At 37.6% G+C, this 23,398-nt stretch overlaps 1 non-coding gene across 1 annotated transcript in view; it reads right to left on the reverse strand.

The window, feature by feature from the left end:
* Positions 1 to 21,906, reverse strand: part of FAM241A (family with sequence similarity 241 member A) — a 161,988-nt gene extending 140,082 nt beyond the window's left edge. Inside the window, exon 1 of the transcript XR_011140876.1 lies at positions 21,477 to 21,906. This is a non-coding gene — a transcript (family with sequence similarity 241 member A). The remainder of the gene's footprint in view (positions 1 to 21,476) is intronic.
* Between the last annotated feature and the right edge of the window lie 1,492 nt (positions 21,907 to 23,398).

Here is a 23,398-nt window from a genome sequence, read left to right on the forward strand (position 1 = left end):
ACTTATTTAAAATTAAGTGGGGAGGAGAGAGAGATAGAGAGAGAGAGTGTCTAATAAACAGCATGTTTTAAAAGCTGTCAATGCTTGGTAAGTACTCTTTTCTTACAGGCCAGCATACTAAAATGCGGATGGTGAGAAGCCAGGGAGACCTAAGAATATAAAATGTTACAAGTGCTGGGAAGCAATCCCTTGCTCTGTTGGTGGTCTTGTAGATACTAGACCTAATTGGATGTTAGGAATTAAAGATATCTTGTTCTGTCATTTTGACAACGTGTGTAGTGAAGCAAACTAGGGAAGCTCTTGTTTTACCAATACAAAACTGGGAATAGACTCCACTAAAATATGTACATACTTTTTAATTCAAAAAACCTGTCATTTACTATAAGGCCAAGCACAAAATTTTGACAAAGCTGTGGTAGGAAATGGCAATTTTGTTTTGTTATTAGCCCCATGTTTCACAGCCTGTTACTCTACGTTAAATGCACTGGAGAAAAAAAAACACCAACACCACTCGCATTCAGTGTTTCCTGAATTTTCTTCCTGTTTTTTTCTGCTGAACAATATATATAGGGAAAGCCATTTTAAATGATCATGCAGGGCATGAGTACACTCCCAAACCATACAGAGGCAGTCTGGCTATGGAGAATTCTGCATATTTCAGAAAGAAAAAAAAAACCATGCAGACTCACTGTCTTCAAAGCAATAATAGTGTAACTAGAGACACTAAATCCTGTCAATAATTTGGCATAGCAGTTTATGCTGGCACTGTTTTTATTTATCTCTTACTGTGGTATCACTTACTGTGTTACTGTGCATATGAAATCATCTGAATTTGCCTTTTTTTTTTTTTTTTATCATCTGATTACCTCTGGCTGTTCAGGAACCGCTCCCTTAGAAAGTGCTAATTAAGATACTGAAGAGTCTCATCTAATATTTATACTTCTGGTGTTGCACTAGATCATTTTGCAGTGCATGAAGAGCGTCATGGAGAAGGAATTAGAAGCAGTATAGCTTTGAGCCTCAGATAATCCTTCACTGATTAGTGAGATTCGCATCATCACCTATTCTGAATGCACTCCTCTCAGGATGTTGATAAAGCCCTTCAGTATCACAATATGGACTTCCAAGCACAGCTATGGCTTTTCTACCCAATCAAAGTGAAACCCTCAGTTCACCTGGTTAAGCTAGCTAATCCTAAATCGGCTTTTAGATTGTCACTTAACAACTCTGAGGCACTCCAGAAGGATCCCGCACAAATCCTGTGGTAAATGAGGCCTAGGCTGAGTGAAAATGAACAAACAAAAAGCTTTAAAAATGGACAGCAAATTCTTTATCTAAGACATATTTTTATTTCTATAGCATGAGAATTAAGATGTCAGGAATTGTACAGTTCTGTTAAATTGGCCTTCAAACGATGCTGTATGCCTGCTTAGATTTCAAATGATGATATACGACTCTATATTAAACTGTAAACTAATGCAAATGATGGATTTTGTAAAAGCTCTGTCATTTTTGAATGTGTGGATGACTAACACAACATTTTAATTTTTAATATAGATTTTCAAAAGTTTCAGTAGTTCATGTGTACTTGTTGGCTTTAAAAAACTCTGAATAGTGTGAATTTATTCATCAGCTCCCCATCCAGTAAGGCACGTGCTTCTACCGAACTTTTTAGCAATAATTACAATCCTCTGTTAATGTCTGCACCTCGTAGGAAATTGTATGCTCTCATCTACTCCCTAGAGCTACACATGGTAAAAGGTACTGAAAGTCCTTCCAGCTTTTTGGAAGGGAAAACTGAGCTTAAGCAAAAAAAGAAAATCATGTCCACTTTTAGCAGTGATCAACTGCAGGCTGGCAGTAGTATGGCTGTGGTGGCTGAGTGACAAGCAGAATGCAAGGTAGCTTTTGCATTTGTGATTAGAAACACGCAATAGGTGCTGCCCACATGGGTTCTCACTTAGGCCTCGTAGAGTTCATAGACTGTAACGCAAAATTATTTCACTGAATACACAGAGATTTGAAAATTCATAGAGAATTTTGTATTAAGATAATAATATAGGAAATAAGTTCAGAATTTTCTTAAAAATAACTGTTAGCTGGAAATTAAACTTCAGATTGTAACACAGAATTACTAAGCTTTTTAAAAAAATCATCCTTTCGCAATGAAATGAGAGAGGAAGATTTTCAACACTACCTGACAAGTGGAGGCACTGATAGGAAAAGCTACGAGTGGCAGAGAATAAAAGTCTTGCCATCTGAAGCAGATCACTCAAGTACCAATGCCAGATTAAATATAAAAAACACACAGAGATTTAAGTTTATTATCTTTCATACAGAATTGTTTAGAAATAATAAATAGAATACACAAACCCTATACCACAGTAGTTTATTTTGTCTTGTGGGAAGTTTTAACAGTTTCTAGGATTAAACGGCTTTCCCCTTTTGTGAAGGGTCTGATGTAAACTCTTGTACTGAGGCTTAAAGTCTTAAGGCTGTTAGAAGTTTCCATCAGTCAGTCTGTATGTCAATGGATAAAAAGTTGGTTGCTGATCTGACCTGTTCATCGCTCTCTGGAAAGATGCCATCAAACTACAGACACATTTGGCAATGTTGGGGGAGGAGAGGAATGTGAGAATAGGGTTATTCGGTGAGAAATTCAGTGAGTCAGTTCATCTGTGCATTAATGCTGGGACATTTAGCCCAAGCCTTAAAAAACACCAAACCATGCACATGTATATGCTCATTTTGTAATTGAAGCCTCCATTTTCTAAAATCCTAAGAATTGCATATATCTGCCTGTTTAACAGAGGGGAAAAATTAGTCTGCATTAAATACACTTTTATTTCTGAGTCACGTCAAAACAGCCTTCGTTTAGCATGCTAGCTCCATGATTTTGCTAAGCTGTTTATGCTTGCCGAATAATACATTAGTTCACTGTAGAACTGACTGGCAAAACATCTAAGAAATCTGCAGTAGATAAAAGTTACTGTTAAGTTAAAGTTATCTCATATCGATCCACCTGGATCAAAATAAGTTACAGGACATTTAAATTTATTCTGAAATAAGTTTTTAAAATCAATCTCCTAGAATTTCTGAAAGCTGCAAAAAACCCTTTCCTCAATCCAGCATGTTATTTTTTTCTCTGTAACATCACATGAATTTACTTCCACTGGAGTTTACATATAATTTGGGACAATGTAGTATTATCTCTAATGCAGGAAAAATATTTTAAGTTGATACTGATTTTTTAATTGCTTAAATTTATCTTTGCTGCTTTTAGCTACTTCTTTAGAAGCAATATTGTCTAATTTTGTGGACGTCATATTGAAATCTGTCTTTAATGATATTCAGCATTTTCTGCCACCTGACAAACTAAGTTGCGCTTTAGTTTTTCTCTCTTTAGAACCAGAAGCATCCATCTCTTAATTTGTTTTTGAAATACAAGATGACAGTCCAGGATCAAATCCTGAAACATCTTTTTAGGCAACATGTCCTTTTTGCAGCAATGGGAGTCTTGCCTCAAGGAGGAGTGAGTGAGGAAGGGCTTGGCAGTTTGTCTGCATTTTGCCAAAGTTAGGTTTCCTGCCTCTAGTGATTCCCTTAATTTGGGCTTCATCAGTGAGTATCTGTAGCAAGCATCTACCTGCAAGTAGAAAGGAAATCTTTTCTTTTTTTTCTGAAGCATGAGAAATAGTGGTCATTATGGGCCAGACCCTGAGATTAGGCTTTATTGCCCATAGATCAAGTCAAGATATTTGTAGGTAGCTTAATGATCCACAGAGCACAGGCTGTTCCTTGCATACCAGTCCTGCTCTGCAACCTCAGAGGAAACTGAAAGCACTTCTAATTTACATTTTTAAAAATATGGTGGCAATACCCGTGAAGAAATAGACCAAAAATATGGTATATGTTCTGAAAGAGACTTCTCCCATCCCCAGCAGTTTAGCTTGATAAAAGGAAAAAACGTAGCAGGGTTCTAGAGATACTTTGACTGTGGTGACATATCTTCTCTGGAGATGCTACTGTATTAATAGGCCTAACAAAGGCTTAATGGATGGGATTCAACTCACCTGACTTAAGATGTCCACACTGGAGATCAGTAGACAATCTACTTACTCCCCATAGTCAGTAAACAGTTATAGGCAATCTTCATATGTTACTCATCTGATGTATTTTAGATAGGTATTTCAGACTGAGATGACGTGCATTCATTACTTTCCACTGAGCATTCAAAGAGCCAGAAGCTTAGATGTAGATATCTGTATTTGACCATAAATTCTAGTGTGTATGCAATATTATGTCTTCTAGACTACAATGGACAATAGGTCCAAACAAAAAAACATTCGTTGTCCAGCTCCGTAAAAGCACTCTTCCTTGCGGTATGGGAAGCTATTCTAGACTGGCCTGCTTTGCAGACCATGGAAATCACAGCTCATTCACATTCAGGTAAGGTTTTACTATGAGTGAGAGACATTCCTAATTCATATGTTTTTGAAACAGCACTTAGACATCAGCCATACCTATCTACTCGCATATGGCAGGCATGTCACATGACCGAAGTTGATGATGAAGGTGCTCAGGTCAGGGGTGCGTCTTGCCGCACCCTGTTTGTAATTGACCAAAACAAGCTAATAAAAGTTAACTAGGTTAATTTTTATAGCTCTTTCTATTAGCCGAATGCAACGTTTATCATTCAGGAGAAAGGTAAAATCATGATAGATGGAAACCAAACATTAAGCATGCACAGCACAAACAGAAGGTTTGCATAAGTCACTGGACAATCAAATCAGGTAACAACAATGGTTTAGGAATGACTGGGGGGCATAGTTCAAGATACAGGACAAACTGATTTGTTTGCAGAAAGTAGAATATTCTTTTGAATTTCACTGATTCATCTTTTTTTCAGAAGAGCTGAGGATCCTTTTGAAACCTGTCAACAAATCATTCCTATTGCTACATTTTCTAGAGAGAGGTGGAGAACCCCTATCACAAGTCTTTGCGGTAGGTTAGTCTGTGATAATCAGCATCTGATTGGGTGGAATAACATTGTTACACAATGGTGTAGACTATACATCCCCAAAGAATCTAGCATGGACAGAAAGGGTCAGTCTAGTAAAAAGAACAAAACAGCTGAAAAACTAGACCAAAACCACATGTCTCTGAAAAGGGTTATTAAACAAGACATGCTTATGTCTAGTAAGACAGGTGTTCTTGGCCTTGGAGGATCTCCCCAAATGTCAGTATTGAACCTAGCACTTCGGAATACTGTTAGGAATTTATATTCTATTTATATTTCCATCTTTTAGGCAAATTAAAATCAATGTCCCAACTAGTTAGGATTTTGTACTGCTTGTTCCAAAATTAAGTGTCTTCATCTCTGGTTTTCAACAGATTCCAGATCCTGTCTGCTGCCATAATTCAGTTCTCACTGCAGTTTCATTTATATCTTCAGACTTACATTACTGTCCAATTATGATGCGTAGGAAAAAAGAGATATAAACTACCACTGCTCTTGTGGCTCCACATCACTGTTTAGTAACACTGAGTTTGCAGAGAGTGTTGTGCTTTGTGTTATATTAACAAAGAAAAGCCCTTTAGTACACAAGATGGCCTCTTAAAGTATACTTCAGTAAAATGGCCCATTATGAACTACCGTTAAAGTGATCTTCTGATTTCTTTCATCTGTTTTTAAATGTTTCTTATTTATGAACAGATCTAATTGATGTGACCAGGGTAGTATGTTTTCTTCAGTGAAAAAAAAGTAAGACTATGCCATTATAATACATCAGTGAATGAAAAATAAAACCCCATCAGGACCGGAACCCAGGACTGCTAATGTAAGAGGCAAACATGTTTATTAAGTATAAATGGATACTTTTAGGAATGTACTTTAGCTTTTTAAATTATATTTATACAAAATAAATATGAGTCCCTTTTCTCAACAATAAGCAGTACCTTAAAGAGCAAAACGTAAAACAAAATGTAATATGCTCCCTAGAAAAATTCTCTGTCACTACCTGACCTTAAACAATTTCTGCCTCCCTAGATGCAGAAGAGAGTGGAAGAGAAGGGAAGAGCTTGACATTAGATGTAGTAAGCTTTTCTGGAGCAAGCATAGGGGAGGAAACTTACTGATGTTGATGCCAAATATATCAAACATATTTGACAGTTGCATGTTATTTAATGTATGTGTACATTTGTGCATGCCTACATCTGTATATAGGCACTGCCATATGCCCCATTTATTTCTAGCAAAAGGTCACTTAAAAGTCATTGCAGATATGCCCAGAGAGCCTAGTAGGAAGTTACGGGGTTTTTTTATACCATCCTATGGATTTCTAAAATAGAATGTATGATTCTTTTAATTCAAAGCTCTTAATTTATGGAAAATTTCAATTAAATCAAGTTTAGTCCTGAGTTTGTACTGAATCCATCTCCACTCTCTCAACAGTACAGAGATGTTAGAAATAAGACTTTTCAAGTTGGCAGGTTTTAGCGCAAACTGGATTCCAGATGAGACAGCCTTGTCTGGAAAGCTATTGCAAAGTATGTTTGAAAACACAGTAACACAAAAGCCCCCTGGATAATGAAGCTGTAGTTCATTAAATCTGTGGCAAATTTTCCACTGACTCCTTGTGATATCAAGTTTTTATCTTGTAACTGATGAATCTCAGGCATTAAAAATCTGTGCAACTTTGAGGTCCTTGTATTGGAATTAAGGAGAAATGTATTTGTAGTGCATCCTATGCAGTTTTTAGCTACATAGACTTCTCAGCAAAATAGAGACACATATGCTAATAACAGACAGAATTATTAGTTATTATAATTACAATAGTATATTAGTTATTATATTTACAATATAAGCATCACTTATTAGGCTGAATTCCAGCCTCCCTTAAGCAATTCTATTGTGTGTGACTAGGACTGGCTCAGGGATTCATATCTATTTCCGTATCCATCCACCATGGCCTTCACCCTTGTCCCTAATAAAAAGGCTACTAGTGGAAAACAAAGCTTTTTTTCACCCTAAAGTAGTATACCTAATCTTGACCAGTCCGATAATATGCTAAGAGCCAAGAATTAAAGAAACAAACATACCCTAGGATAGGATTTTAATCCTAGAAGGACCCAAAGGTGGTGGCCAAATATTCAAATTAAATAAGAACCTGCAAAATACCGAATACTCCCCTAGTCAGGGAATCTAACACTTAGAACCAAACATGAAGACGAAGAAGAAAGATCCTAATTGAATTTTCAAAATCTCATAAACAATTTGAAGTTTGACTTGCTTCAAACCCACTCTTAATCTATCTTAACTAATTTGTTCCCCTCTTGTTTTTTCTAGAATACCACTCTCCCTAGTCATAACAAACCACTGATTATACTGAACAGAAGAGCTGTGAGAAGAAGATCTGGCAAAGCAAATAAATAAAGCTAAAGAAGAGCAAAAAATATCCCATAGCAGGAATGCAGGATTCTATTTGCATCACTGGCATTCTGGAAGGCTGAAGTGCTTTACAGACAGTACCATATGCTAGAAAAAAAGCCGAGTGCCGTGGGCAATTTTATGAAAGCAGGGAAAGTTTTTATATGTTTGTGAAAACTCAGAAACTTCCCATTGTATTCAGGCACCTGCGATTTTCTTTTCTTTTCTTTTTTTTGTAACATATGGAACCGTCACTTCAAAATATCTCCTTGTATCACTATAAAACCTTTATTTCATTTCTCTAATCCTCTATGGCAGCCAGAGATAAAAATATATTTAAAAACACATTGTATTTGTGGTATAGTTAAAGGAATAGCTTGAGCTTCCTGTATCACAACTTCAAACCTGAGGCCTCCTCATCAATGAAATAAAAATGGCTGGCAAACACTCCTTTTGTGCCGCGACAGTTATTGTCTGACACTTAAAGCCCAACTAACAGCATATGTAGAAGAACAGAGGAAAAGTAAAGTTAATCTATCTAGGCTTTTGGATACAAGTGTCAGCATCAAAAGCCTAGGAAGAGGTGTGGAGAGAGAAAGAATCCGTTCTGTGATTCCAGAAGACTTTATGGTGCATGGCAAAGCGAGCCTTCCTCCGATTCCATCATATTGTACATAGATTATACTCAAGTAATTTACAATATAATCGTACTGCAGGAAAACGTTGGATAGGAAATATGGAGGATAAAAATATTTCCAGATGGAAAATAGTGCTGATGCCAACATACATTAGAACTGCTAAGAAAATGTCCCCCTTATCAACTAATATTTAAAAACAGTATTGCTTTGTAAAACGATATATTATGAGTTCATTACATCTCATTATATTTCTACATTTTTAGTTTGCATGGAAATTAAAGAGAAACATCTTTCCCTGAACCTCAGCAATTCCTGAGCCACAGGGAACCTGCTAGCATTATATATGTTATAAATACATACATAAAATATAGGAATGATTATTAGCGCTTCTTCAGAGGGCCTCCAGCCCCTTCACAATTTCCAGATGAAAATACAAACGCTTCCACCTTGTAGCACACTTCTCAGCAAATACACATATACTTGGAACAAATTATAGTTCTCCCATACCCTAACCTTTTGCACTTGTAGGATAGCACTTCTGGAGAAGCGTGTAAGCTCTCCTGAACTCTCAGACTGCAGCCATTACTTGGGTACTTCAGAGGACAGGCACAGAATTTGCCTTATTTTCTTTCTCACATGCTGTCTACCCGTATCTTTACTAGGACAAAACATATTGCACCATTAACAACTTACCTTGTTACAGAAAACTGGTCATTTAAAAATATATGCTAGAAAGAACTGGCCATCTCATTACACTGGTTTACATACTGACATTGAAATATATTTGTCTATATTAGATCAAAAGTACATTTGTGATGTATTAAGTCCCCCTTATTTTTACTGCGTTTATTCATTTGAACATTTCAAACTGGAACTCTGAATCACTCATGTGGTTAACTGTCCAAATAATTTCAGAGAAATAAATGGGCATAACAAAGCTGAGCACGTGTAGAGTTATTTTTAGGCTCCTTCTAACCCACTAGTTCCTAATGAGTCGTCTTCGTTATGCTCAGAGAAATGCTACTGCAAGTAGAGTTTTGAAAGTACCTAGGAGAATACATTTTTGCCATTCAGGCATAGTATGCATAGCTCAGTCTGAACACACTGGGATGTTTATATAGCTATACACATAATACACTGAGACAGGGTAAATCCTCACTTTTCTTTCTTGTCTTTCAGGTATTTTCAGTGGTTTCTTTGTGCTTGTCATTCTGTTTTGCAATCCTAATTCTCAAAACCAGCTGAAGAGTAAAGAGACAGGCTTTGTGACATGAAAAAGAGAGGCAAATGAACAACAGACAGCAAATAATGCAAACTTCCTTTAAACAAAATATATTTAGAATAAAAGCTTTTCTTAGAAAAAAAGAAGGAAGAAAAGGGAAAAACTCTGCAATCATGAAATAATTTTAACTGGCTAAGGGAGAGCTATTCAGTATTCCTGATACAAACTCAAAACCCATTGTGAAGATTTTCTCACTCTTTTTTGCTCCAACTCTGTAGGAATTACCCGACTGTTTATAGTCAACAATTGGCCGATGGGCATGCAAATGGCTCCCACCTCTGGCACTGCAGTCCATTCTTCTGGACTCTTTACCCAGCTTCTCCTGGGGCCCCCTGGAAATAAAAGTCACATCACTAAAAAATTATGCACCTTCTGTCTGCTTTTCTCTAGATGGCAGTATTTGCCTTAAGGACTTTCCTCTCTACCTACCGTGAATATTTCTCATATGGGAGTAAGAATGAGAGCCCAAGAAAAATATTTGGGAGGAACCGGAAATCCTTGTCATTTGTTTTGGTTTGATTTTTTCACTTTTCATCGTTTCTTTGGATTTTGTTAGCGTGCATGCATAACTCTTCACACATAACTAAAGCTGTTGTTTTAGCACAACTACTTACAAGATAAATTAAATATCCAAGTGCAGTTGCATGTATGAAAAGACTATAATGGGAATTTAATTAATGAAATAAAACATGCACACACTAAGTAAAATATATAAAATTGACATGAATTGAAATGAAAGAGTTGAAAACTTCCTCCAAATTCAAGTCACACTTCAAACAATTTTTAAAGCCTGAAAACAGTTTGGTTAGCCTTGCTTTCAATTTCTGAACCCTGTATATTTCCTATAATTTAATATAGCAAAAGATGCTGTTCTTGCAGATTCCTGGATTTTATCCAGACCCTGGAAGAACCGGATTTATAAAAGACCGATTTCCTGAGGCTGCCACACTGATTTCTAGGGATGAACACACCTTCACATTTCAGAATCAAACTTTGTACCATTTGATGTTTGCCATTTGCTAAGATGTGATCTCCTAGTCCATACGTGTAAAGGATGGTCTCAGTCTAGTTGCAGAGCCTCATTGGTTTATAGGGACTAAACAGAGATCTCCAACTGCAGAACAGGAGGCCAAATTAAGAGACAGAAACTACATTGTGGGGTAGAGTGCCATATTAATTCTTATTTTATTCCCCTATCTCACATATTCCTGATGCGCTCTCATCATTAAAAACAACTACAAATTTTGATAGACTTTACTGCAGTTATTCATCCTTTTAGTAATTCATACTAGATCCCTTACTTCTGCTAAGTAGTTACACTAAAAAACCGTACTTAATTTTTGCATTTGTAGGAGTGTGAGGATATGATCCATGGTATCATGGATCTGTATTAAATGAAAGAAATGAGTTATCTAAAATGGGAGAACTTTAATTAAAGTATAATTCCTGCATTTTTTTTCAAATATATGCTATTCATAAAAAGATATCAGGTGTTTACAACATTCCATCTCGCTGGCTTTCAAGCAAATCATAGCTGCAGTGTACCTCCCTCTAGTAAATCTGTCCATTTGTAGCCTTCCCTGGAAGGATACACTGCAGTCATTATCAACCTGCACTTCTAGTGCATCATTACACGTACTCATAGCAGGAACCAACTGCTATGAGGCATAGTAACTCTTAGTAGCAATAAATAACTCATTCCCTATTTGGTGCTTTCCCTGCACACTCACTGCAACATTTCCAGATTTTTCTTCTGCTCTGACCTGTTCATCTGCCAGATGTCCATCACCAGCTCCATCTACACTTCAAGCGTCACATGAACTACAGATTTTTTTTGAGTCCCATCTTTGTTTTTCTCATGCTTCTCTGCTCCTCCCCCTACTCCAATTTGCATTTGTCTTTTAGTTTCCTGTGTTTTCTTGACTGTTAGTGTTTGACCTAGGCTGACACACCGAGCCCATGGATCCTACGCTGTCAGAGCCATGCCAATCCGCTGGACAAGATGGCTTTCAGTTCTGCATGCCAGTCACCACTAGTATGCGTGTATTGATAGCACGGCAATTTAGGGGGAGGTGATCGCATTTCAGCACTTGTTATTAAACAGAAAAGAGGAACAGTATTAAAAAATCCCCAAATATACAGTACAAATGAGCCAAGTGTTAACTCATCCTGCAAAAAAATTTAAAGTAAAAGCATAAATATTTGATGCCGTAGCAGTTTGATCCAGGTTTTTTTCCTCCCTATTTCATCTGCTTATCTGTATCTCATCTGATGAACGCCTAACCATTTGAGAATTTATTCTGTCCTCTCTCAGGAAACTTTTGTAATTATTTTTAAACATAGTGTTGTGGAGACTTGGTGGCCAAATGCCTATTGATCATGTGGAAAAATATATTCTTCTTCTGACTTCAAAGACCACAGCGCTGTCCAAGGAACTAAAACTGGCAGCCAAAATACCACGAAAGAAATAGACAGGGGTAAGGATAGAGACTGTATCTCAGAATGAGAAAAAGAAACAATGATCTCCCAACTCTTCACTTAAATTACAACAAAGGTACAAAGCTACTGCAAGGTGCCAGACTTATTGGAATAACTTTTGAAGATAATAAGAATTATTTGAATAGATTGGTTGTAAATCTACTTGACAAAACCATCTATAAAGTTACAAAAGCAGCAGTTCTTTCCGAAGTTGATAGAAACAGAGGTCATGTTTAATTTAATAATCAAGTAATCCGTGGACATTGAAACAAATGGCATACTCCAGATACACTTTCAAAGAGAGCGGAAAAAGTCATCATATTGAAATCAGATGTCATGTGCATCACACATCATTTCTTCCTGTACTGTACTCCTGTCCTGTCCTGTTTTTTCCAGCTTTAGAAAGCTGTTTCTGTTTTTTCTCCCTCAGTTGATATGATCCAGTTAAATCCAAGCTTTGGAGACACTCGCATGAAACATCAGTGATTACTTGATTTCTCAGCATATAAATCTAACTACAAAACTTACTATGTAGAATTCTGTTATGAGGTAACTTTTCCTATGCAACATTTTTGCCTCTGCTGATATCTGTCCTGAGACCAGTATTAACATAATACTGTCAAAACTGATCTCCACATAACATATTAAGCAATTGTTTTCCCAGAACAACCTGATAAAGCAACAAAAGGATTAGACAGGGCCTTTCAGCTTTGCAGTAAGCAGCTTCAATATAAGTTCAATTCCAAGAGGATTTTAGCTTCTAAAAATCAAGGCCACAAATGGCTTCTGTTGGATACAATCTGCTTAGAGTGCAGCTCTTTCTTTATCTTGCCATTCTGCTGGCTTTCCAAAATCCCTCTCTGTTTCTCAGGACCCTGCCTGATGCTTTTACCCCAAACAGCAGCTCTATTCCCAGTGCCCCTTCTCCCTGTCTCGCCTGCCCCCCTGCAGCACAGATGATCTGCTGGAATGAACAGGAAAGTCTCTGGGCGTCTGAGCAAGGCGCCGGCTGACAAGCAGGGCCAGCAGCACTGGCAGTAAGCAGCAGGCAGCCCTCCTGACCCCCGTGCAGAGGCAGGTTCTGGGACTGCCTGAATTAATCAGGACAGTTCATACCGTAAAGGAAGTTAGTCAGACTAAGTGCTGTGGCATCCCACGCCTGCCAAATTTTGTCTGTGCTACCCCCACTTCTCACAGCACTGGGAGGCAAGTTACGCCCTTGCCTTAACTATATTATATTGTTGCATTTTGTCTGGCCAGACAACTAAAAAAAATATTGTCCTGATTTGCAGGTTTTGGCATGCCTCAGCCTCTGCCTGGTAAGCATCCTTGCTCTGAGCTGAGAATAATAGTGGATTCTCTCACGCTCTTCCCCACCAAAAAGGTGCCCCATAAGTGGAAGGGAGGATAGGGACTGCAGGGGTTCTGCCTGCCTCTGTGGCACTGCCAGCCATGGGGGCATCACAACTCAACTACCTGCACAAAACCCCTCAGAACCTAGAGTCTTCTCTTCAGGCATTTAATTGCTGAAACCATACCCTGGCATTAGTAGGCACCCAGAGCAGACCTTCAGCAGAGACTCTGATTAAGGCTTTATTAATTAGTGAGATTATTTTACTGCATACATGGTTTGCCTGCTTGTATCTTGCTTGCTTGCTTGCTTAGGAGAATGTTGCAATGTGGCATTTTGAAGAGCTATTCATAGTAATGATTGTAAATGTTGGTACACAACTTTGGTTGCCTAATTTCCAATTGGCATCAGAGGAGGCTATACTTTATACTCATAGGAGAACAAACTGTAGAAGTTACTAGATTTTAACGTCTGTGAATTGTGTGGTTCTGTTAACTAGAAAATAACTGACATAAACATGAATTGTAAAGACAGGAAGAGCATTAGCCAAACTGACAAACAATGCAGTCTATATTACTAAGCTATGAATCTCCTAACCCACTTCTAGTAACTCTAATTAACAGCAGCAATTATTGGAGCATCATGAGAACTTTTATTATATAAACATACACTTATTTATTTAGTACTGTCCTTATATTTACAGACACTCAAAAGGGAGGAGCTTTGTATGCAGCTGAATAACATGCACATACATGTATGGAAAAAAGTGTAAAGGAGAAAGTCCAACCAGGGTACTTCTACAGTTAACGTAAAAGCATTTCACAGTATCCCTCTTTACCCTGGAATGTTTGATACTGCACTAAAACCGAAGATACACCTAAGGAATGGAGTTTGCAAAGTAGCCACTTAACGCGTGACCTTAAAATCAGCATTTGTTTGTGCAAATTGGTACACAGGATTGCAGTTAACAGATGAGGCTCTGCATCATAGACAGACGCGAGTTTAACACTCTCTGATCTTTACCAGATGCTCTGAGCTGGCTCTGATCATGGACCTATGACAGTATTGCCTATCTACTTTTGGATATCACCAGCCTCCACTAGCAATTAAGGCATTGTCTTTCCTTGCAAATGTAAGGCTTTTACATACTGTTTAGGTGAATGATCTTGACAGATCAAGAACTGATCTCACACCACTGTATTTCCATCGGCTTAAATGGAACTCTTCATGGTGTGAATAAGTATATGTGAGACGGCTATTTGGCTCTCAGCCTGGAAGATATTAAATGCATATATTTTTTCATTTTGACTAATTTTCTAGTTCAGGTCTTTTCAATTACTTTAAGTGAAACTATGAAAAATTTGTATCAAATATACATATATACATAAAGAATAATATGAAAACCAATTTCCTCAGTCTCAATAGAGTGCAAATATGAAGCTGGGTTGTTCTTTCCCCTTTGATATGCGTATTTCAAGTATTTATATCATAGTCATGACCTGAAGTTAAGAACTCTAGAACTCTTATATATATTCCTTAATGCCAGAAGAAACTTTCTTCTTTTTTTTCCCCCCTAATTTTCACACAATGAAATAGAAAAATTAAATGAATACACTAAGCACTTCTTGACTTATATAAAAAAATGTTCTTCCTTTTTAGCAGCCCTCTTCCTTGTCTCTAAAAAATACTTACAGTACAGGGCAGTTTGCATGGCAAAAGTTGGAATGTATGATTACACAAAAACATGATCTTACTAATAACTGCAGTGATAAAGTGATACTGAAATCACATAAGCAGAATAAGAATTAGAACAGATAAACTGTAAACTCATGCCCCGTAAGAATTAAGACAGATAAACAGCAAAGTCATGCCCCGTACCTTTCACAGAGATTTAATTACAGAGTACCAACATTAAGAAGGCAGAAGAGTCCATTTATAAGACCCTGAAGTTTTAAAACAAATCTTGCGATTGTCTAGTATCTGCCATAATAATTTCCATATATTGTGCATCTCTTGAGCTTTTTAAAACTGCATTTTGATAGCTTGATCCAAGAGTTATTCAAGTAAATTGAGAACTCTGAAGCTCTGCAAAAAACTATAGCAGCATTTCTGCCAGTAAAAATATAAGAACAAAGTACAGACCCCACTTGGCCTGATCTGTTTTTTTTTCTCTCTCCTCCTTTTCTCTTCTAATATACTTCTTGCTCATCTTTGCCCTGGGAGTTTACGCAGGAGACTGATCACTGAAGTTCACATGCTTTTTATCCATTATTAGCCTATGCCAGAAATACTTCAGCTCTTCCTGGAGCTAAGAAACAAAGGATGCCAAGAAAATTGTCTGGCTGACTGTGTGCTCCCAATCCACTAGGTGGCTTATCAGCTTGTCCGAAGGAAAAATTTGCATGTCTATACCGAATGATGTTGACCTTGTGCATGGTGGCCTCTTGTGCCCGACAAAATAGGTTCTCTTGTCCCTGCCATACAGCATTCCTGTATGAGATGAATGTGTTATTTGACTTCTGAAAGAGTTCCCATATATAGGATGGCTTTGATAGTAGTCAGAAGAACCAGTAAAACAATAAAAGAATATTCCAAAAAAATACCCATGCATTACACAAAGGGGGATGTTTACTGAGGATGTTAAAGGAAAGGTCTAATAGTCCATACAGAAAGAGAACTCCAATCTCTTTACCCATAAATAGTAAAACAAACAGTCCCGCGCCTCTCCTGGTGGTTCCCCAAGTCACAACAGAAGGATTGACGTGATCCTTGTTGCCTAACAAGAGCAAATGACCCAGGAGGTCACTGCTGCAAACTGAGTCCTTTGCCCAACTGCAGCTCTAGAGGTCTCCCCGACAACTGTCCTGACAAATAACTGCTCTCCACGATCCACAGCGGCTCCTGTCAGTGGAGAAGGATGAGTTACTCTGGTAGCAAAACTGTAGACGAGAACTTAATGGTAAATATGAACCTCCTTCTATGAGTCACAGTCTGTTCAACCAAGTTCCTATTTTAAGTTTCAGTGTTTTCCTTAAAACGTAAACTAATTTTACAGTTTCTCTGGCCATATCCTTCTGGTGATGACATACCAAGCTGCCTAAGGAATAAATTCCTCTAGGAGAGCTCCAAAAGAGCACAAAGTGCTGATGGGCATCTGAAGAGGGTGCCAGGGAAGGTCAAGACACCTTAATGCTGACTTCAAACCTCTATGTTAGTGGTCTCTCAAAGTTGAGCAGTGTGGAAAAATTGAGTCTTCAAAGAGATAAACTGATTGAGAAGTTGGTCTTTTCCCATCTAGAGCTGATGACAGTGGGCTATTTTTCAGCCTTTTTGTTCAGATGAATGCACCTCTAGCTATAAAGCACTAAATAATTTAACAGAGAAGCTCTTTGAGCCCCCTCTGGTCCCTTGCCCTTTTCAGTGCTTGTTTATCCCTTTCCTTATATCTGTATTTCTCTACTTCACATTCCAGCAGGGGAGTGCAGTCTTTCTGGTGCATGGAGACACACTCTACAAAGCACTCTGTGAACGCTTTGCTTTACAAGGGCAAAATTAACCCTTGCCTTCTACTCAAATAAACGAAACGTTGTTATTTGTGATGTAAATTCTAAATCAGTCTTCTCTATAGGCATGGAAATGATTAAAAAAATGCTTTAGCAAGAGCATGTATGGAACATAAAAACTACTGCTGCATCCCTTTACCATTCTTCCTAGGCATAAAAGGGAAACCATCGTGTCAAAGTCTGGATAATTTTTGGATAGTTTTGAAATGCAAAGGAGGGAACTATAAAAAAAGACTAGGTCATTTCATAAAAACATGATGGAGGATAAAACCTGGCTTCTTATTTTCACATCTATGTCAAACAGGAATGTTTTTCTACTTTTTCAGTCTTACTATATCTTTGGCAGGTAGTTAATGGGCATGAAGTTTGTGAAAGCTACAGAAGTTTTGTGGTATGAATTGCATTTTTGAGCAAAAGACAGGACGGAGTCTGAGCAAAAAAGCTGGATTTGTACTAGGAGTGGGATGAAATTAAGGTAAGAAAGGGCCAGTGGATTACAATAGCTCAGGGAGTAAACAGGAAAAGCTATTTTTTCCACCATATTTACAAAGTCCAAGGCAGTTTGCTGCAAGTGACTGAATCCTTTCCAGGTAGGTAGTTTTCTTGCAACTTTTTAAAAGTCTTCTAACTTCTATTGCTATTTAATATTTCTATTATTAGGGCACTGTTTTAAGAGAAAGGAGGCTTCACTGTGCTGGGTGTTGCACAAGCAGAGAAAATACATAAACTTTACCCTGACAGTTTTACAAAGTGAAAGCTTTCTGATTTAGGGCAAAATCCTGCTTCCACTTACACTTGTACAAGCCCATTACTTTGCAGAAGTAGGATATAATAGAACCATTCACTTTGTATTTACAGTTTGAGATAATTAACAAACACATTAGGCAGCATTTTATACAGCATCACTAAAACTATGAGTACAAGCACGGCAGTAAAAAGGACTGTCTATCAGGTAGTGATCTCCTTTTGTGATTTTCCCATGTCATATCCTCGTGGTGGAAAAGACCAAAATGAAGGAAGGGAACCAGAAGAGGAATTAACTCAGAATAACATTTGGGGTGCAAAGCTGTACGGTCAGGGTTTCTGGCTGGTCATTGCCCGTACTGGGAACTGCCCACAGAAAGCTGTAGCTCTTGCCTAGGCTATGTGCCTCATCTCATCTCCACATACAGTCAGCCTGATTCTCTAATATAGATGTAGCCTCTGAAGTATATCCTGGCATTTTAGTCCTCTTCTAACAATTCTAATGGAAAGAACTGAGGATGGTGACTCTTTTCCGTTACATCAAATTTCTGACAAATCGATGTGACCAAAATCTAAATTGTTTAAATTAGTGTCTTTAACCTACGGCCTCTGCATGCTTTCTCAGCAGCAGGTAAAATGGAGATTTGTATTTGTCTTAACACTAAATATAACCTAGAGCAAAACAGCAAACAATAGATACTCTGTTAAAGCTGGTTCCTGACAGGAGCTGACCATATACCGCAAAGCGTGGATGAATCTGACCCTCATCAAAGTCAACAAGAACTCATGGAGACGGAACAAGCCCATAAACTAGATTAAATTATTTTTTGAGGTAGTGTGTGTTTTTTTGACTCCTTAGTGTGAACAAGAACAATAACAATTCTGTTACCTCTTGCCTCTTTTCCATAGCTCTATGCCTGTTCCAGTGGGTAGGAAGAGAAACAGAGTAGTGCTAGACCCATTTTAGCAATAAGATACTTCAGGCAAAGCAGTTCTGGGGGTTATTAAATGCCTTGGATATAACACTGCCCATGAAGCGCAATAATCCCTGATAAATGCCTGGAGTGACTTGCTGCTGTTATGAAATGGGATACTGCATATACAGTAGGAAAGTATGGGAAAAAGGAAGGGAGAGTAAGAGAGTGAGGGAATTTGTCATATTCTGCCAAGTTTCCATGAAAAACACAATGATCACATGCTAAATCTCGCAATGGCTGTCAACTCTAATGCTGTCAAGTAGTCCTCCACTGTTTTGTAGAGCCAGAGATGAGACTGGTTTAGAACATTTTAGGTACATCCACTATATCCTACTAAGTAGGAATATCTCTATGTTTTCTCTTTATTAGCATAAGCCTCTGGAAAGGGAACCTCTGCTTTACATATAATAAATGAGTAAGTGCTTGACTATTAGTCTGGAAAAACACTGCTTCTGGGAAATTGTTTTTGTGGAAATATCAGCAGACAGGATGAAGTGGCCGGTAAATACAGATAGAGATGACTGGCATTAAACATCTCTTGTCCTATCCAGATGCTGGTTGCTGTTCTGATAACAAAGGATCTTCAGCCACAAACATTTCATGCTCTTTACAAGATCAGTTTATGTATATACTAGACTAGACGTTTCATTTGAGATCAGTGCTGATTATTTGATCTAATTCTTGATTTCAATCAACAAAACGAATGTATTTCACATTCTAAGCTCTCAGTTTTGTGTCTCAAAGTATCGATGGGCACAGAAGTTGACAATTTGGCCTCACCTGGACTAACATTTTAATCCGATAGTAGGCATGCCAAAATCATAAAACATTTCCACCAACGCTAGATCAGTAACGAAAATATTTCATATTAAATTTCCAAGCTAGATGTGGGTGTAGTTGCCTTTATAGACATCTAAATCAATTCAAATATAGTTTCTTCCTACTTCAAAAATTCAGTCTCTGAATTCCAGTTTTACAGTCTTTAATGATTTTAAGATCTAGTGTACATAAAATTAAATCCTTCTCACCTTTGAAATAGGTTTTAAAATTGCTCTAAATGGTAATTAGAAATGCATGTCCATTTCTCTATTCATATGTATAACAGGAAGAAAGCTGTATTTCATTTTTATCTTTAGAGACAGTATTCAGATATTTCAATGTAAACAAAACTACGTACAGCAACAGTTTGTGAATATATTGCAAACTATATATACAGTCGTTAACAGATGTACTCCTGGCATATATCTTACAAGAATAAATATAATGGATTACCGGGTTTCCTACTGTGTTTTTCTTTCCTTTTTTTTTTTTTTTTTTAAAATCTTTCTCATTTTTTGGGATACTCATTTTGTGACTGGAAAGTGCATTTTTTTATTGTTGGAACCCAATATATAATCAGAGATATGCTTTTATTAATATATATGTAACAGAAAATGCAGAATTATGTTTCTGCGTATGTGTGTGCCTATACACACATCTGTCTAACCATTTATCTATAATTATCCCCCTCTAAACACAAACCAGTATAGGAGGGTAAAGGATGATCTGGGTAAAATATAGCCCTGAGCATTAGATAATGTGTATTCTATTAACACCGTATCACAGACATCATCTTATCTTACAGTTGGTGCTTGCTGACTATATCTGTTGCTATTTTGAACTTTTCTTACAGCTACTATGTCTCTTTAAAGGGTTTATCTATAACGTATTGAATTCCTGAATTTAAGTCTCGTTTCTCCCCCTTGCCTTTGACCTTCCTAATACGCATTATTCCTAGCATTATTAAATGCAATTGAGAGAGATGCCAAAAATAGCACTGGAAAAATTTTAACTTTATGAAAACCATTCTCAGCCTCTATAGAAGAGATTCATGCAGGAAATCTTACTTATAATCAATGTGCACATCTAAAAATGTAATATTACTTGGAAAATAAATCATTTTCTCCAAGGATTTTTAAAAAAAAGAAAAAACAGCCCCCTCCTCTCTCCCTCCACCCCAAAATCTAAGTCTGCCAGAAGAAGACTCTTCAGAGTATGGAATATATTGTCTCAGAGCCAGAGGGCTGCATGAATTTAATTTTTAGCAGCTTTTTAACACTTCTAAAAAGCTAATACGGTCCTCTGTAAATTATGTTGACTAATTTTCTAAGGTTTTTTAAAAAATGGCTTAACATAAAACATGGCTTGTGAGTTGTCCATCATATATATTTTATATATATATTTTTCCATTCGCTTGGGCAACTCCAAACTGATCGAAGTCAACACCTCCTATTGACAAACAAGTTGATATTAGCTACCTGACAAAATCTGTTTGGGGTTAGGAGGCAAACAGTGTCTTAGTGAAAAAAAAACACACTGATTTTGCAATATTAGTATGTTTTACATATAGTATTAAGACATCACTGACACAAAACTACTTGAGGCCCTTAAAAAAAAGCATGAATATTTTCAAATGCACAGTTTCCCAAGCAATTCTATTCAAGGAAGATTTTTCAGTTCAGCTTTCATTGAGGATTGTCATATATGTTTACATTTGCATTCCCAGCAAAAGTGAACCTCTGTTTTTTAAATCAGCAAAATGCATTTCTAGTTTTGACACAGGCTTTCCCTGTTTTTGTATGACAGGGATGGCCAACGTATAGCCCTTAAGCCACATCTGGCTTGCAAGCAATTCAGTTGTAACATTTGTGCTGATACACAATTGTGTCATCAGTGAAGAGCTGTGCTAGAACAGACAATTTCTCCCTGGTGGGAGGAAATGAGCCAGCAGACACTGGTATTACTGGGTCAGGCTGGGGCTCAGTCACACTCCCACATGTGTAAGGGGCTGGTGGGACACCAGGGCACCCATCACTGTTTGGCACATTCCTCAAGCACGTGCCTGCCCAAGCACAGCTCAGCCGTACGAAGATTGGGCCTGTGGCTTGTAAGGTCAGGCAGGATAATCATCTTTGTTTTACAAAGTTAATGCAATAACTGTAACTAAAGCTAGAAAAGTTTGTAATGTTACTTACCTATTAATAGTAGCACAACTGAAGTCACTTGACTGAGATTACAGAAAACAATCAGGAGCATACACTCCAGCATGGCCAGCCCTGTGAGAGGGCTTGATTGACTTGACATTGACTTGATATTTGAATCATCTGGTCAATGAGTAGCATGTATACAATTTTCAGGAACGAGCAATTCTTGAAATGATCATGTTAGAGTGGAGTTCCCTCTGGAGTTTCAAATCAATTGAACTCTGCTCCCAAATCACAGGCTCTAAGTTTGTTGCTGTATGCTCTTCTGACTTCCTATACATTAGGAAGGAGAATAAAGGTAGCAAGGATCTGCCCCAGCACAAGGCTTACCTAAATGACATAGCATTGACCAGACAGCTCTACACCTGAGTCAGCTCTGAATATATGGGCCGTGGAATGGGTGCCTTTAAAGAACCAGTATTTAACTAATATTTGACCACAAAACAACCTCCAGAGCATGAAACAAAGTGAAAAGGCAGAACTGTAACTAATCTGCTTTCGTTTACATCAGAAATTGGAGAAATTTCCTCATCGTTTTGGAATCAGAGAAGAGGGGCTGTAAAGGTGGAATGCAGTCCTGTGTATCTGCACAACTCTGGCATAGCATGCACTAATTAATGCCAGAAGATACCCCTTCCCCAAGTCAGATTTCTGTTGTCAATCCCATCTTATTTTGTTCACAAAATGGGCATCAGAACTGAATCTAGTTCAGTTTTTGGATTTGCACAGTACCAACAGATGCTCTCAATTCGCACAGAAACCATGTAAAACTTGGATTATATTCAGGTTCTTGGGTATCCTTACACATCTTTCCAGATTCACCGACTCCCTTCCATCTCCTCTCTCTGCAGTATCTCCATCAACGCCCTCACAACACTCTGATGTCCTACTGACAGTCAGTTCAGGAACATCATATTCCCACCTTAAGTGTCTCTGAGAGACCTCTTCTCCCATGCTGCCCCAGGACCAGGTGGTTTGCTTCACTTCCTTCCCTGACCTTTGGGATTTTATCTGACTATTCATTTATTTTGGAATGAGACTTTGATAAATTATTATTTACTGTGGTAAACGAACACATTTCAGTAGCACTGCTGGCCAGCTCTGTAGCAAAATAAATAGAAGAATAAAAAAAGAACTAGATGTGACAGAAAAATGCCTTTTGAAAGGGCTAAAAGTCTAGGAATCTCACCCATAATCATCCAAACTTTTAGTAAGAACAAACAAGTAAATATGGTGTTGTTAAAGTGTAGTCAGCCTCTTCTGATGTGGCATTTTAGAGTAAGAAAAATGTTAGTACTTTATGACCACTGGCAATTTCCAGATATATGAATGCAGTCTGTCTGTGTGCATGTACCAGCATATGATTTTTGAAGCCAAATATGGGACAGATGAGACATATGGTCACAATATTCTTCTTTTATTAATAGGTTGAGATTATTTATCTAAGTTTCAAAGGCCTGAATTAAGAAGAATGTCTATCATTCTCTCATTCCCATCAGTTCTTTCTACCAGGAGCTACACTTTGATGTGGTAGGCTGCAAAATAGCTGTCTGCCCCACCTGCATCTTATAGATCACTTCATCAAATACTATCTACTATCAAAACAGTATGTCAAGTCACCCAACTTTATTCTACCTGCCTTTCCTCTAGGTTATAAACATACAGGGTTTTTATTTTGGTATCTATCATCACAAATAAATTGTAAGCACAGCTCAACCAATGAATTAACCTCAGATTTTTACTTTCTTTGTCAGAGCAAGAGAAAATAATTAATGTTTGCTGTAAAAAGCTATTCAAAAAATGGAAAGAAAAGGAAAGGTACAAAAGAAAAAGAGAAGACAATTACTTTAATCGTTAAGCATTACAGAAGGTTATGCATAACTAAACCTAACAATTTCTCCTTTGGTATCAAA

This window comes from Struthio camelus, chromosome 4 (genome assembly GCF_040807025.1).
Source record: "Struthio camelus isolate bStrCam1 chromosome 4, bStrCam1.hap1, whole genome shotgun sequence".
Lineage (NCBI taxonomy): Eukaryota > Metazoa > Chordata > Aves > Struthioniformes > Struthionidae > Struthio > Struthio camelus.